Source organism: Pristis pectinata, chromosome 2 (genome assembly GCF_009764475.1).
Source record: "Pristis pectinata isolate sPriPec2 chromosome 2, sPriPec2.1.pri, whole genome shotgun sequence".
Classification (NCBI taxonomy): Eukaryota; Metazoa; Chordata; class Chondrichthyes; order Rhinopristiformes; family Pristidae; genus Pristis; species Pristis pectinata.
The window spans coordinates 6,468,452-6,483,028 of NC_067406.1; positions in this window are offsets into that span (position 1 = coordinate 6,468,452).

A 14,577-nucleotide genomic window follows, 5' to 3' on the forward strand; every position below is an offset into this window, starting at 1 on the left:
AGGTGGAACAACCAGTTAGGAAGAAGCAGGCAGCATACATAAGGTGTAAGCAGCAAGGATTGGACGGGGCTCATGAGGAATATAGAGTAGCAAGGAAGGAACTTAAGAAAGGGCTGAGGAGAGTGAGAAGGGGACATGAAAAGGCTTTGGTGAGTAGGGTTCAGGAGAATCCCAAGGCTTTTTTCTCATACATAAAAAGCAGAAGGATGGCTAGGGTAAAGGTAGGTCCGATTAAAGACAAAGGCGGGAGGATGTGCCTGGAAGCTGTGGAAGTGGGTGAGGTTTTCAATGAATACTTCTCTTCAGTATTCACCAAGGAGAGGGGTCTTGATGATGCTGAGAACAGTGTAGGTGAGGGTAATGTTCCAGAGTATGTAGATAGTAAGAGAGAGGATGTGTTGGAGTTGTTACAAAATATTAGGACAGATAAGTCACCGGGGCCTGACGGAATATTCCCCAGGCTGCTTTGTGAGGCGAGGGAGGAGATTGCTGAACCGTTGGTTAGGATCTTTGAGTCCTCATTGTCAACGGGGATGGTACCGGAGCATTGGAGGGTGGCGAATGTTGTCCCCTTATTCAAAAAAGGTAGTAGGGATAGTCCAGGGAATTACAGACCGGTGAGCCTTACGTCTGTGGTGGGTAAGCTGTTGGAAAGGATTCTAAGAGATAGGATCTATGAGCATTTGGAGAAACATGGACTAATTAGAGATTTGTGAAGGGAATATCTTGCCTCACAAGCCTGATAGGGTCCTTTGAGGAGGTGACCAGGAAGATTGATGCAGGTAGTGCAGTGGATGTGGTCTACATGGATTTTAGTAAGGTGTTTGACAAGGTTCCGCATGGTAGTCTTCTTCAGAAGGTCAGAGGCCAAGGGATCCGGGGAAGCTTGGCTGTGTGGATTCAGAATTGGCTTGCCTGTAGAAAACAGAGGGTTGTGGTGAAAGGAGTGCATTCGGATTGGAGGGCTGTGACTAGTGGTGTCCCGCAGGGATCGGTTCTGGGACCTCTACTTTTTGTGATATTTATTAATGACTTAGATGAGGGGGTGGAAGGGTGGGTTAGCAAGTTTGCAGATGACACAAAGATCGGTGGTGTTGTGGATAGTGTGGAGGGCTGTAGAATCTTGCAGAGGGATATTGATAGGATGCAGAGCTGGGCTGAGAAGTGGCAGATGGAGTTCAATCCAGAGAAGTGTGAGGTAGTACACTTTGGAAGGACAAACTCCAAGGCGGAGTACAAGGTAAATGGCAGGATTCTGGGCAGTGTAGAGGAGCAGAGGGATCTGGGGGTTCATATCCACAGATCACTGAAAGTTGCCTTGCAGGTGGATAGGGTAGTTAAGAAAGCTTATGGGATGTTAGCTTTCATAAGTCGGGGGATCGAGTTTAAGAGCCGCGAAGTGATGATGCAGCTTTACAAAATTCTGGTTAGGCCACACTTAGATTACTGTGTCCAGTTCTGGTCGCCTCATTATAGGAAGGATGTGGAGGCGTTGGAAAGGGTGCAGAGGAGATTTACCAGGATGCTGCCTGGTTTGGAGAGTATGGATTATGAGGAGAGACTAAAGGAACTAGGGCTGTTCTCTTTGGAGAGAAGGAGGATGAAAGGAGACATGATAGAGGTATACAAGATATTGAGAGGAATAGATAGAGTGGACAGCCAGCGCCTCTTTCCCAGGGCACCAATGCTCAAATCAAGAGGACATGACTTCAAGGTATTGGGTGGGAAGTTCAAGGGTGATGTCAGAGGGAGGTTTTTCACCCAGAGAGTGGTTGGTGCATGGAATGCGCTGCCTGGGGTGGTGGTGGAGGCTGATACATTGGACGAGTTCAAGAGATTGTTAGATAAACATATGGAGGAATTTAAGTTAAAGGGATATGTGGGAGGAAGGAGTTGGATAGTCTTCGGTGTGGTTTGAAGGGCGGCACAACATGGTGGACCGAAGGGCCTGTATTGTGCCGTATGGTTCTATGGTTCTTCCCGTTTCAACCTTTCAAAGGGATTGCTCCCTTTTTGACTTCCTGGTCCCCTTTCCATCCCCACAATCCGCTCTCCGCCTTATGGCATTTTTACACGCAAGATGCAACACCAGTCCCTACATGGCTTCCCTTCCATCATCCAGGGAGTAAAACAATTTTTCTGGGCAAAGCAATGATTCAGTTGCACTTGTCCATTGCATTTGATGTTCACATTGTGGTCAACTCTACAAATGCAGCTTGCAAGAATGACCCTGAGCTCTGGTTACCTGCCATTTTAATTCTCCATCTTGGTTTCACTTTGACCTATCTGTGGCCTGTTACAACAAGACCCAATGCAAGCTTAAGGAACAAATCAACATCTTCTGTTTGGGCATTTTGTAGCCTTCCAGACAACAATATTGAATTCTCCCACCTCGGGTAACCTGCACTTTCTTTGTCCGTATCAGAACCAAACAAGAGGACACAGGTTTAAGGTGCTGGGGAGTAGGTATAGAGGAGATGTCAGGGGTAAGTTTTTTTTACTCAGCGAGTGGTGAGTGCGTGGAATGGGCTGCTGGCAACGGTGGTGAAGGCGGATATGATAGCGTCGTTTAAGAGACTGTTGGATAGGTACATGGAGCTGAGAAAAATAGAGGGCTATGGGTAAGCCTAGTAATTTCTAAAGTGGGGACATGTTCGGCTCAGCTTTGTGGGCCGAAGGGCCTGAATTGTGCTGTAGGCTTTCTATGTTCCTAAACATTTCTGCCAGTCAGCCATCTGTGGTTTTGGCTCTGTTGTTCTCTCTCCATCAGTATAAACTGGTCTGCTAGATGTATCCCACAGCTTTCCATTAGCAACGTATAACATGCTTCTAACTGCCACAGTAATCCATCTGGTCTCATCCAATCAGAGATATTCTATTTGTTCTATCCGTTCTTCCCCAACTTCTCTGCTGCTGAAAACTAACTTGTTTTCTCTCTTTCCCAGTTCTGATGAAGGGTTCTGGACTGAGTGCTTACAGCATTTTCTGTTTTTATTTTAGATTACCCAGATTTGCATTTCTTTTTTTATTTTCTATCACAAACCCTTTTCTCTTCTTCTCTCTTCCCTCCCCCTCCCCACCCATCTGCGTTTGTTTAAACCCCACTTTTGATAAAAGGTCACTAACGTGAATTCCTTACTCTGTTTCCTTCTTTCTGTATATTGCCTGACTTACTGAGAGGATATACAGGATTTTCCACTTTTATTAGGGATGTCCAGAAATGACAGCATTTTGCTTCTGAATTAGGATGGTGTGTAACTTGAAGGGCGACAAATATGAAGTACTGAATTCAATCGCATTGCATTGCAGGAAGCAATTCAGAAGGCAAATATATATTGGTCCTCATCGAATGGAGATTAGTGAGCAAAAGTGGAACAGTCTTGATGCAACTGTTATGAGATCTGGAATTCTGTTTGGTCTTGGAGTCAGTGCAACAAGGATTCACTTGATTGATTCCTTGACTGTGGTGTTGTCCTGTGAGGAGAGGTTGAACAGGGTAGAGCTTTACTCACTGGAATTTGGGTGATCTCATTGAGCTAAGCAAGCTCTTGAGTGGGATTTATGGGGTAGATGCTGGGAGACTGATTCTCTAGGCCTGAGAGTTTTGAAGTGGAGAGTATGATAGGGAGTTGACCATTTTGGATTGAGGTGAGAAGAAATTTCTTTATGAGGGCTTTAAATCTGCTATTTTGAAGAGTTCTGAATGCTCAATGTTATGCATGCCCAGGACTAAGATTAATAGATTCTTAAACAAGAAGGAAATCAAGAGATAAAGCTATTGAGTGGGAAACTGGTTAAGGTACTGGATCAGTCATGGTGTCGTTAGATGGCTATGGCTCTTAGGGCTGTTTGGCTCACACTTATTTCCATTTCTTATGTCAAATAACATCTTGAGGTGGAGGGCTTACCTTTTTATAATTCTTATTTTGGAATCAGGGCAATGGCAAGGTCAGCATTTATTATTCGTTGCTAATTGTACTTGAGAAGGTGGTGATGAGCAGTCTTTTGAGTGAAGGTGCTCCCACGTTGCTGTGATGTCAAGGGCAGGCACTCTCACCTCACCTCTGGAATTCATTTCTTTGTTCCATGTTTGGGCCAAGGCTGAAATGAGCTCAGGACCTGAGTGGTACTGGTAAAACCCAAAGGGACATCTGTGAGCAGGTTACTGGTGAGTAAGTGCTGCTTGAAAGCACTGTAAATGACACATTTCCTCATTTAAAAAAGTCATTTGAGTTTATTGTCATATGCACAAGTACGTGTATACACAGCTGTAATGAAAAACCTACTTGCAGCAGCATCACAGGCGCATAACATCAGAGAAACAACATTCACAAAAAAGACATAAATTATACATAATTGTACAAGAAAGAACAAAATTATAAGAACAAAAAAAAGCAAAGTCCATTGTCATGCAAAGTAGTCATAGTGTTGCTATACTGAGGTAGTGATTAGGGTTGTGCAGGTTGGTTCAAGAACCGAATGACTGAAGGGAAGTAGCTGTTCTTTTACCTGGTGGTGTGGGACTTCAGGCTTCTGTACCTCCTGCCCGATGGTAGTTGCGAGAAGATGGCATGGCCGGGATGGTGAGGATCTTTGATGATAGGTGTTACTTTCTTGAGGCAGCGCCTCATGTAGATACTTCCCATGGTGGGGAGGGATGTGACTGTCATGTATTGGGCTGAGTTCACTACTCTCTGTGGCTTCTTATAATCCTGCACATTTGAATTGCCGTACCAGACCATGATGCAACCAGTCAGGATACTTTCAACAGTACATCTGTAGAAGTTTGTTAGAGTGTTCGATGACAAGCCAAACCTCCTTAACCTTCTAAGAAAATAAAGACGCTAGCGCGCCTTCCTGATGATTGCATCTATGTGGCTGGGCCCAGGACAGGCCATCTGATATGTTAATACCCAGAATTTTATTAGCAACACAAATAAAGAAGCATAAAATGCTTGTAACTGCCACAATAACCCATCCAGTCTCACCTGATCAGAGATATTCCATTTGTTCTATCCATTTTTCCTCAACTTCTGATTGAGCTGCAGTTAGCCAGATTGAATTTGTCCTGCTTTTTGGGAACAGGACATACCTGGTAATTTTCCACACTGTTGGGTAGATACCAACACTTAAATATTATGAGGATAAGGACAAAAGCTTGTCCTGAATTCCTTTGGTTTTGAACAGTTGTTGATCTAATTGAGGTAGTTAAAAGCAAGAAAGGATAGAGAAAAAGAGAGGGCTACATGCTGTAATCCATAAAAACAGGGGTGGGGATCACAATACCTAATTAACCTGCTCTTTCTGTTTGCAGTGCAGGCAAACTACCAAGTTTTGGCTGCAAATCAATGAATTTGGCATCCAGCACACAATTGATTAACAGGACACATTAGCAAAAAGCCCAATTACAGTTGTGGCTTGCTCCAGTTAAAGAGAATCTACATTGCTGAGAGCTATCTTTGAAAGATATATAGAATATGGCTAAAGCAGGTGCAGCCAGTTTATCTACAGATGAGCAAAAGATAAGCTGCTGAAGGAACTCGATGGGTCAGGTAGCATCTGTGCAGTCAAAGTGATAGTCAATGTTTTAGGTCAAGACCCTGTTTCGGGACTAATTCTACAAGTGAATCTGACCTGGGAAACAGTGAAATGTGGATCAGCATAGGAGAGTGTGAGCCCCAACATTTTCATATCCTGCAGTGGAGACTTATGGAGGGGACAAAAAAGATGTCCGCTATATCTCCAGTGCTTCAGGAGTCTTGATGGGCTGAGTATCCTGCTCCTATGCTCCCTAAGCAATGTAGTAGACACTGTACAAATTACAAGTATTTTTGTGCCATATCTCTCCCGCAGTGACATTCAAAGCAAATGGTAGGAGCAACTGCGCCCGCCAACATTCGTTGTGTGGTGGGGCAGGAGGCTGGGTTTCCTGTAACAAAAACCAAGCCGCTAAACCATTGTACCTGAAACCACTTAGCGCTGACTCCAGTTCTGCTAAGTACTGCCGTCAGATCAAAGCAGAAGTGATTAATAAGACGGCAAAAAAATATAAAAAGCAACTCGAACATTGATATAAATTGTAACAAGGGGCGGCAGATAACAGCGTCTTTGAAGCTCTCTTGGGTTATTACTGTCCAATTTCTTTTTCGCCTCGCTTTGTGCACAGGACCCATCTCTGAGGACAGATTAAAGGAGCCCATATCTTGTAGACCATCAATAATGAAGCTCACTGTCATTGTATTCATTTTTGCATTCCTTTTAATCTTCTTGCAGCATGCAGGCATACTTTAATCTTTCCTTAATTCTCCATGTGTTCATCTGAAGGCACAGAGCGAAATAGTTTACTTACCCCACACAGGTACACACTCAAACAGAAACTCTCCTGCTGTAACCACCCTCACTTTTGTCCCATCATGCTCTCAATCATGAGAAAACTACCAAACAGTCTTGCCAGAAATCCATCTTTAGTAGTGTTATACATAGTGGTAGCAGGTTATATTTTGGTTATGAAATTAAGTTCCCTTTTTTCACTGATCAATTGAACATAGAAAACCTACAGCACAATTCAGGCCTTTGGCCCACAAAGCTGTGCCAAACATGTCCCTATCTTAGAAATTACTAGGCTTACCCATAGCCCTCTATCTATCTTTATCAGCTCCATGTACCTATCCAAAAGTCTCTTAAAAGACCCTATCGTATCCGCTTCCACCACTGTTGCCAGCAGCCCATTCCACACACTCACCACTCTCTCAGTAAAAAACTTACTCCTGACATCTCCTCTATACCTACTCCCCAGCACCTTAAACCTGTGTCCTCTTGTGGCAACCATTTCAGCCCTGGGAGAAAGCCTCTGACTATCCACACGATCAATGCCTCTCATCATCTTATGCACCTCTATCAGGTCCCCCCTCATCGTCCGTCGCTCCAAGGAGAAAAGGCCAAGTTCCCTCAACCTGTTTTCATAAGGCATGCTCCCCAATCCAGGCAGCATCCTTGTGAATCTCCTCTGCACCCTTTCTGTGGCTTCCACATCCTTCCTGTAGTGAGGCGACCAGAACTGAGCAGAATTGAAAGGTAAGTATTGGCCAGAACACTGGGGAGAAGCACCCTTGCTCTTCTTAGAAGTGGTGCTTTGTGACATGTGCACTGTCAAGGATAGATGGGGCCTATGATTAACGTGGCATCTGTAAGGCATCATCTACTGACAATTCAACACTACCTCAGTGCTAAAGTGTTGGTCTAGATTACAGACATGAGTGTCAGTGGTGGAGTTTGAACCCACAATCTTCTGATTTAGATGCAAGAGTGCCGTTCACTGAGCCACAGCTAACACCAAAGGTCTAACCTTAAGTGTTTCCCAAGTGTAACTAGGTTAGGATTCAGGTTAGTTTTATTGTCATATACACCAGGGAGCAATGAAATCCCTTGCTCACATGAAGTTCACAGAGTAAACAGTATATATGGAAATAATAAATACAACGACAAGCACAAAACATCAGAATGGTGCAAAGATTAGTGTAAATCTGAAGTAGTTCAAAAAGAAATGTCAAAGTGACAATAATGGAATAACTGACAGAGGTAGACTTAAGAGTCTGAGAGCGTGGCAGCACTACTGGGAAGGAGGGTACGAAAGAAGTGACCAGAAAAACCACTGCAATTTAGCCAGCTAAGACGGTGTAGTTTGTTAATGTGAAGCTTCTTATTGCTGATTCAGCTTTTGCATTATCTAGAGTCAAGCAGGTGATAATATCACAAAGATGGACACGAATGAGATAGTCCTATCGATCATGATGACCTTTCCCTCCAGAGACAGATGTAAGATTATGAGGCATAGATAGGGTAAATAATCAAAACCTTTTTCCCTTGGTAGGGGTATCAAAAACAAGAGGGCATATGGTTAAGGTGAGAGGAAGGAGTTTTAAAGGGGATCTGAGGGGCACGTTTTTCTTACACAGAGAGGAGTTGATATGTGGAATGCGCTGTCAGAGGACGTGATGGAATCAGATACATTTACTATGGCTAAGGGACAGTTAGACACAGAAATAGGTAAGGCATTGAAGGATATGGTCCTAATACAGGCAAACGTGATTAATGTAGATGGACAAAAAGGTCTGCACAATTTCTGTTCTGTATGATTCAGTGACTCTGTAATAGTCTGTAGTCAAACATGTGTCTAGTTTGTAACTGATCCATGACTGAGCCCTGTGGTTATTGACTACAAGGAAGAATTTTCTAATGTCGATCTTACCTTTAAATGTCATCAGTTTGAATCAGTGTTCATAGCAATGTGATATCCATGCATTTGTATTATCTATTAACGTACTCACCTCATTAGTCACCTTCCTTCCGAGATGGTTCCAGATGATTATCCTAGACCAGTACAGGGGACATTGACATTAAGCACGTGCTGTAAGATTTGTATACTTTTATACATCTTCTTTATCTATTTCAATATAATTTATAGAGGATGGCACACACGTTTATTGTTTTTTTATTTCTTGTCCCGTTCTGTTCCTATCCTGCTTCTATGCCAAACCCAACTAACTGAAACAAAAATTGTTGGTACACAGCATGTGATTAGCAACTGTGGGGAGGGACATTGTACTATTGCTTCAGATTAATAACCTTTCAATAGACTGTTAGCTATATGCCTAAATATTTTCATTTCAGTCCAGCACTTATTCCTGCACCATATTCTTTTGTCTAAGTATCATTTTGGCCTTGTTCTGACACTATTTTGTCTCCCCTATGCTGCCCTATCTGTGTTTTTCCTGTATCCTGTGCTGTCACTACCTTGTTTCATGATAGCCACATTTAAGAGGTATTCCAATGGGCATACAAACAGACAGGGAATTGAGGGATATAGACCACATGCAGGCAAATGTGTAGTTTACATTGGCTTCATGGTTGGCACAGACATCATAGGCAGAAGGACCTGTTCCTGTGCTGTACTGGTCTGTGTTCTGTAACCTGAACATTTCTCAGTTTTTGACATGCACAATTCCTCTTCAGCTCTGTCCAGTTCTGCATTGCCTGAAGTTTGCAATCAATTAAATCCATTAAATTTGGAGAAGTGGTTGGATGTGTTTAGCTCACCGCTCACACTCCGCTCTGCCTCTGTACACCAACATTACAGCGCAATGGCTGGGCTTTGTGTAGCCCTTAACCTTCCCAGTGATCATTTGCCACAATTACTCACTCTTGGTTTGAACTTTTTTTCCAATTAACTGTCCTGAACTGTGTTTTTTGTTGTTCATATGGATGTTGCAGGCAGGGCCCTTGAACAGCAGTCATCTTCGGCATGGGATGTGCATTGGAAGGGCACTTGAAGTTCCCCTTGTGCCTTCTGCCCTTACAACCAATATATATCCCCGTCATGGCAGTTAAAGTTAGTGTTAGGTCAAAGGGTGAGGCTTATAACATTTCCAAAAGCAGCAGTAAACCTGAGAACTGAGAACGTTTCAGAATTCAGCAAAGGAGAACTGAGATATTGATAAGGAATGTGAAACTGCAATAGGAGTCTAGCATGAAATATAAGACAGACTGTAAAAGTTTCTATACATATGTAGAATGGAATATTATTAAAAATTAATCTGGATCCCTAAAAACTGATATGTGAAAAATTTTATTGGGGAGTATGTAAATGGTAGAGAAGTTAAATATTTCATGTCCATTTCCAAGGATAAAGGCACAACAGGTCTCCCAGAAATAGTGGTAAACAATAGGTCTTAGTGAATGAGTACTTGAAGGACGTTCACACTGGATAAAAAAATTGTGTTGGAGAAATTAATGAGACTGAACCTTGAATATTAAGGGCTATGGGGTCATTGCAGGAAGATGGCACTGAAATAAAAAAAATTGGTTGAACTTATTCAATGTTGGAGTGAGTGCGAGGGGTCAAATGGTTTCTATTTTTTATAAATCCCCTGGACCTGACGACTGGCACCTCTGCTTTGAGAGAGGTGGCCACGTTTCCATTTGGATGCTCTGGTTGTCATCTTCCAAAATTTCATAGATTTGTGAATGGATCTCGCAGATTAGAAGGAAAAAAGTGCATTCTCACTCTTTCAGGCAGGAAAGAGAGATAAAACTACAGATCATATTGTACATTCTATTTTCTTATTGACTTAGAAGGAGATAATTAATTCATTGAGTCTATGCTGGCTCTTAAATCAATCCCATTCGCCCCACTTATTTCCCTGTAACCTACTCTCTCTCATGCCCACCAACGCCACTCCAATTTTCCTACCATCCAAGTTATGCTAGAAGTAATTTAGAATATCAATTAACCGACCAACCAGCACATCTTTTGGATGTGGAGGAAACTGGAGCACTGGGAAAAATCTACGTGGTCACAGGGGGAACATGCAAACTACACAATTCTACACTGGAGCTCAGGACTGAACATGAGTCACTAGAGCTGTGAGGCATCAGCTGTGGTAACAGGGTACTTAATAATAATAATAATAAGACTGGGCAGAATCAACTTACATTTATAGAAAGGAAATCATGCTTGACAAATCTGTTGTTTTTTGAGGTTGTAACTAGGGGGAACTAGCAATGGTGCAACTGGATTTTATGAAGCTCTTCAAGAGATGCCACACAAGTGATTATCAAACAACATTAGAGCACATAGGATGGGAGCAATCTACTGGTGTGGATTGAGGATTGGTTAAGAGACAGAAACAGAGGCGGAATAAGACCATAAGACGTAGGAGCAGAATTAAGCTATTCGACCCTTCAAGTCTGGTCCGCCTTTTGATCACGGCTGATTTACTTTCCCTCTCAACCCCATTCTCCTGCCTTCTCCCCATAACCTTTGACGCCCTTACTAATCAAGGACCTATTAACCTCCGCTTTAAATATACCCAATGACTTGGCCCCCACAACCATCTGTGGCAATGAATTCCACAGATTCACCACCCTCTGGCTAAAGAAATTCCTCCTCATTTCGTTCTAAAGGGACATCATTTGATTCTGAGGCTGTGCCCCTCTGGTCCTAGACTCTCCCACTACTGGAAACATCCTCTCCACGTCAGCTCTATCCAAGCCTTTCAATATTCAGTAGGTTTCAATGAGATCCCCCCTCATCCTTCTAAACTCCAGTGAGTTCAGGCCCAGAGCCATCAAACACTCCTCATGCATTAACCCTTTCATTCCTGGGATCATTCTCGTAAACCTCCTCTGGCTTCTCTCCAATACCAGCACATCCTTCCTTAGATATGGGGCCCAAAACTGCTCACAATACTCCACATATGATCTGACCAATGCCTTATCAAGCCTCAGCATTACATCCTTGCTTTTATATTCTAGTGTGGCGACTCACCGTCTAGTCGGGCGAACCGGCTCGGCAGTCGGGTCGCGCGACGTCGGAGCGACGAGGCCCAAGATGGCGGCGGGCCTCGTCTTTCCGAGCGACGGGGAGAACCCGCGCCCGGGAAAGTCCTGATGACGTAGGACTTACGTCATTGCCGGTTTTTTGGGCGGGAGTTTTTCTCCCTTAAAGGGCCCGCACAAGGCGGGAAAATAAACCAGTTCTGTTTGGCAATCCTCCGAGTAGAGTCTTGTTTTATTCCGCGGTAGCAACCGCTACATTGGTGACCCCGACGGTCCAAACGGCTTTTGGACCCGCGAAATGGACGACAGCGCAGCAGCCAACGCAGTGGCCCTCAAGCTGCCCACCTTTTGGACACTTCGGCCCAGCGTCTGGTTTGACCAGGCTGAAGCGCAATTCCACCTTCGGCAGATCACCTCCGACTCCACGAAGTACTACCATGTGGTTAGCTCTCTGGACCAGGAGACAGCCGCCCAGGTTGGAGACTTCATCCAGTCGCCTCCGGAGGAAGATAAGTACCCGGCTTTCAAAGATCTTTTGATCCGGACCTTCGGCCTCTCCCGTCGTGAGCGCGCCGCCCGCCTGCTTCATCTGGATGGCCTGGGGGACAGATCCCCATCCGCCCTAATGAATGAGATGCTGGCATTGGCCGAGGGACACAAGCCATGCCTGATGTTCGAACAGGCCTTCCTCGAACAGCTCCCCGATGACATCCACTTGTTGTTAGCTGATGCCAACTTCAGCAACCCCCGTGAGGTGGCCGCCCGGGCAGATGTCCTGTGGAGGGCCAAGCGCGAGAGCGGTTCGTCCGTCAGTCAAATCACCAGGCCGCGAGCCCAACGCCTGCCTCGCCCGGCCCCAGCAACCGAGCAGCCATGCCCCAGGAACGCAGACGACGACACGGGTGACCAGCTGTGCTTCTACCATCAGAGGTGGGGTGCGGAGGCCCGTCGATGCCGCCCACCCTGCAAGTTTCAGGGAAACGCCAGGGCCAGCCGCCGCTGATGGCTACGGCGGCTGGCCGCCGACAGAGCCTCCTCTTCGTTCAGGACAAGAAATCTGGACAGCATTTCCTCGTTGATACTGGAGCGGAGGTCAGTATTTTGCCCCCGACAGGCCGCGACACTCGTGACAGGCCACCAGGTCCTCTACTCAATGCCGCCAACGGTACAACGATACGGTCTTTCGGCACCCGTACGCTTCAATTACACTTTGGCGGCAGCCGTTTTACCTGGACCTTTACCCTTGCCACCGTCGCCCGACCACTCCTAGGCGCCGATTTCCTTCGGGCCCACAACCTGTTAGTCGACCTGCGAAGGAAGCGGTTAGTCCACTCTAGCACTCTCCGGACCTATCCCCTGGGAGAAATCAGCCCACCAGCCCCGCGCCTGGACTCCATTACCCTTTCTGGCGACGATTTCGCCAAGCTCCTAGCCGAATTCCCATCGATTTTGGCACCTTCGTTTACAAATTCTCGGCCCGCACATGGGGTACGACACCACATCATTACCACAGGGCCACCCCTTCATGCCCGAGCACGACGATTACCTCCAGACAAGCTCCGCCTGGCAAAGGAAGAGTTCCATCACATGGAGGAGCTGGGGATTGTTCGCAGGTCAGACAGCCCCTGGGCCTCCCCCCTGCACATGGTCCCCAAAGCCACCGGAGGGTGGAGGCCCTGCGGCGACTACCGCAGGCTGAATGACGCCACCACCCCGGACCGCTATCCCATCCCTCACATCCAGGACTTCGCAGCGAACTTACACGGGGCCCGCATCTTTTCCAAAGTGGACCTCGTTAGGGGATACCACCAAATCCCGGTCCATCCGGATGACGTCCCCAAAACTGCGATTATCACCCCATTCGGCCTGTTCGAATTCCTTCGGATGCCGTTCGGCCTTAAGAACGCCGCACAGACCTTCCAGCGGCTGATGGACGCGGTAGGCCGAGACCTGGACTTCGTGTTCATTTACTTGGACGACATACTGATCGCCAGCCGTAACCGCCAGGAACACCTTTCCCACCTCCGCCAGCTGTATTCCCGCCTCCGCGATTTCGGCCTCACGATTAACCCGTCCAAGTGCCAATTCGGACTTGACTCTATCGATTTCCTCGGCCACAAAATCACCAGCGACGGGGCAACACCCCTACCCGCCAAGGTGGATGCTATCCGCCATTTTGCCCGCCCCGACACAGTCAAAGGCCTACAGGAATTCCTTGGGATGGTCAACTTTTACCATCGTTTCATCCCTGCAGCAGCCCGTATCATGCGCCCTCTGTTCTCGCTGCTGGCTGGTAAGGGCAAGGACATCACCTGGACTGACGAGGCTGCGGCTGCTTTCGTTAAGGCCAAAGACGCCCTGGCAGACGCCACGATGCTGGTACACCCTAGGACTGACGTCCCGACTGCCCTCACGGTAGACGCGTCCAACACCGCGGTGGGTGGGGTACTGGAACAGCTACTCGAAGGCCGCTGGCAACCCTTGGCATTTTTCAGCAAACACCTTAGACCGCCCGAACTGAAGTACAGCGCTTTTGATCGGGAACTTCTAGCGCTGTATCTGGCGGTCCGGCATTTCCGATACTTTCTAGAAGGCAGGCCTTTCACCGCTTTCACCGATCATAAGCCTCTGTCCTTTGCCTTCTCCAAAGTCTCCGATCCCTGGTCAGCTCGTCAGCAGAGACATTTATCCTACATTTCCGAGTTCACAACTGACATCCAACATGTCTCCGGAAAGGATAATGTCGTTGCTGATGCACTTTCCAGACCAACCATCCACAACCTATCCTTGGGTGTCGACTACACGGCCCTGGCTGACGCACAGCAAGCCGACGACGAACTGCCCAGCTACAGAACCGCAGTCTCGGGTCTGCAGCTCCGAGATTTCTTGGTTGGTCCAGGTCAGCGGACCCTACTTTGCGACGTTGCGACTGGTCAGCCCCGCCCTATTGTCCCTGCAGCCTGGCGGAGACGCGTTTTTGACTCGGTACATGGGTTGGCGCACCCATCCATCAGATCTACTGTCCGACTGGTCGCCAGCAAGTTTGTCTGGCATGGCCTGCGCAAACAGGTCAGTGAGTGGGCCAGGACTTGTCTGCACTGCCAGACGTCAAAAATCCAGCGACACACCAAGGTCCCACCACAGCAGTTCGAGCCTACCCGTAGGAGGTTCGACCACATACACGTCGACCTCGTGGGCCCTCTGCCGGTTTCGAGAGGAGCCCGGTACCTCCTTACCATC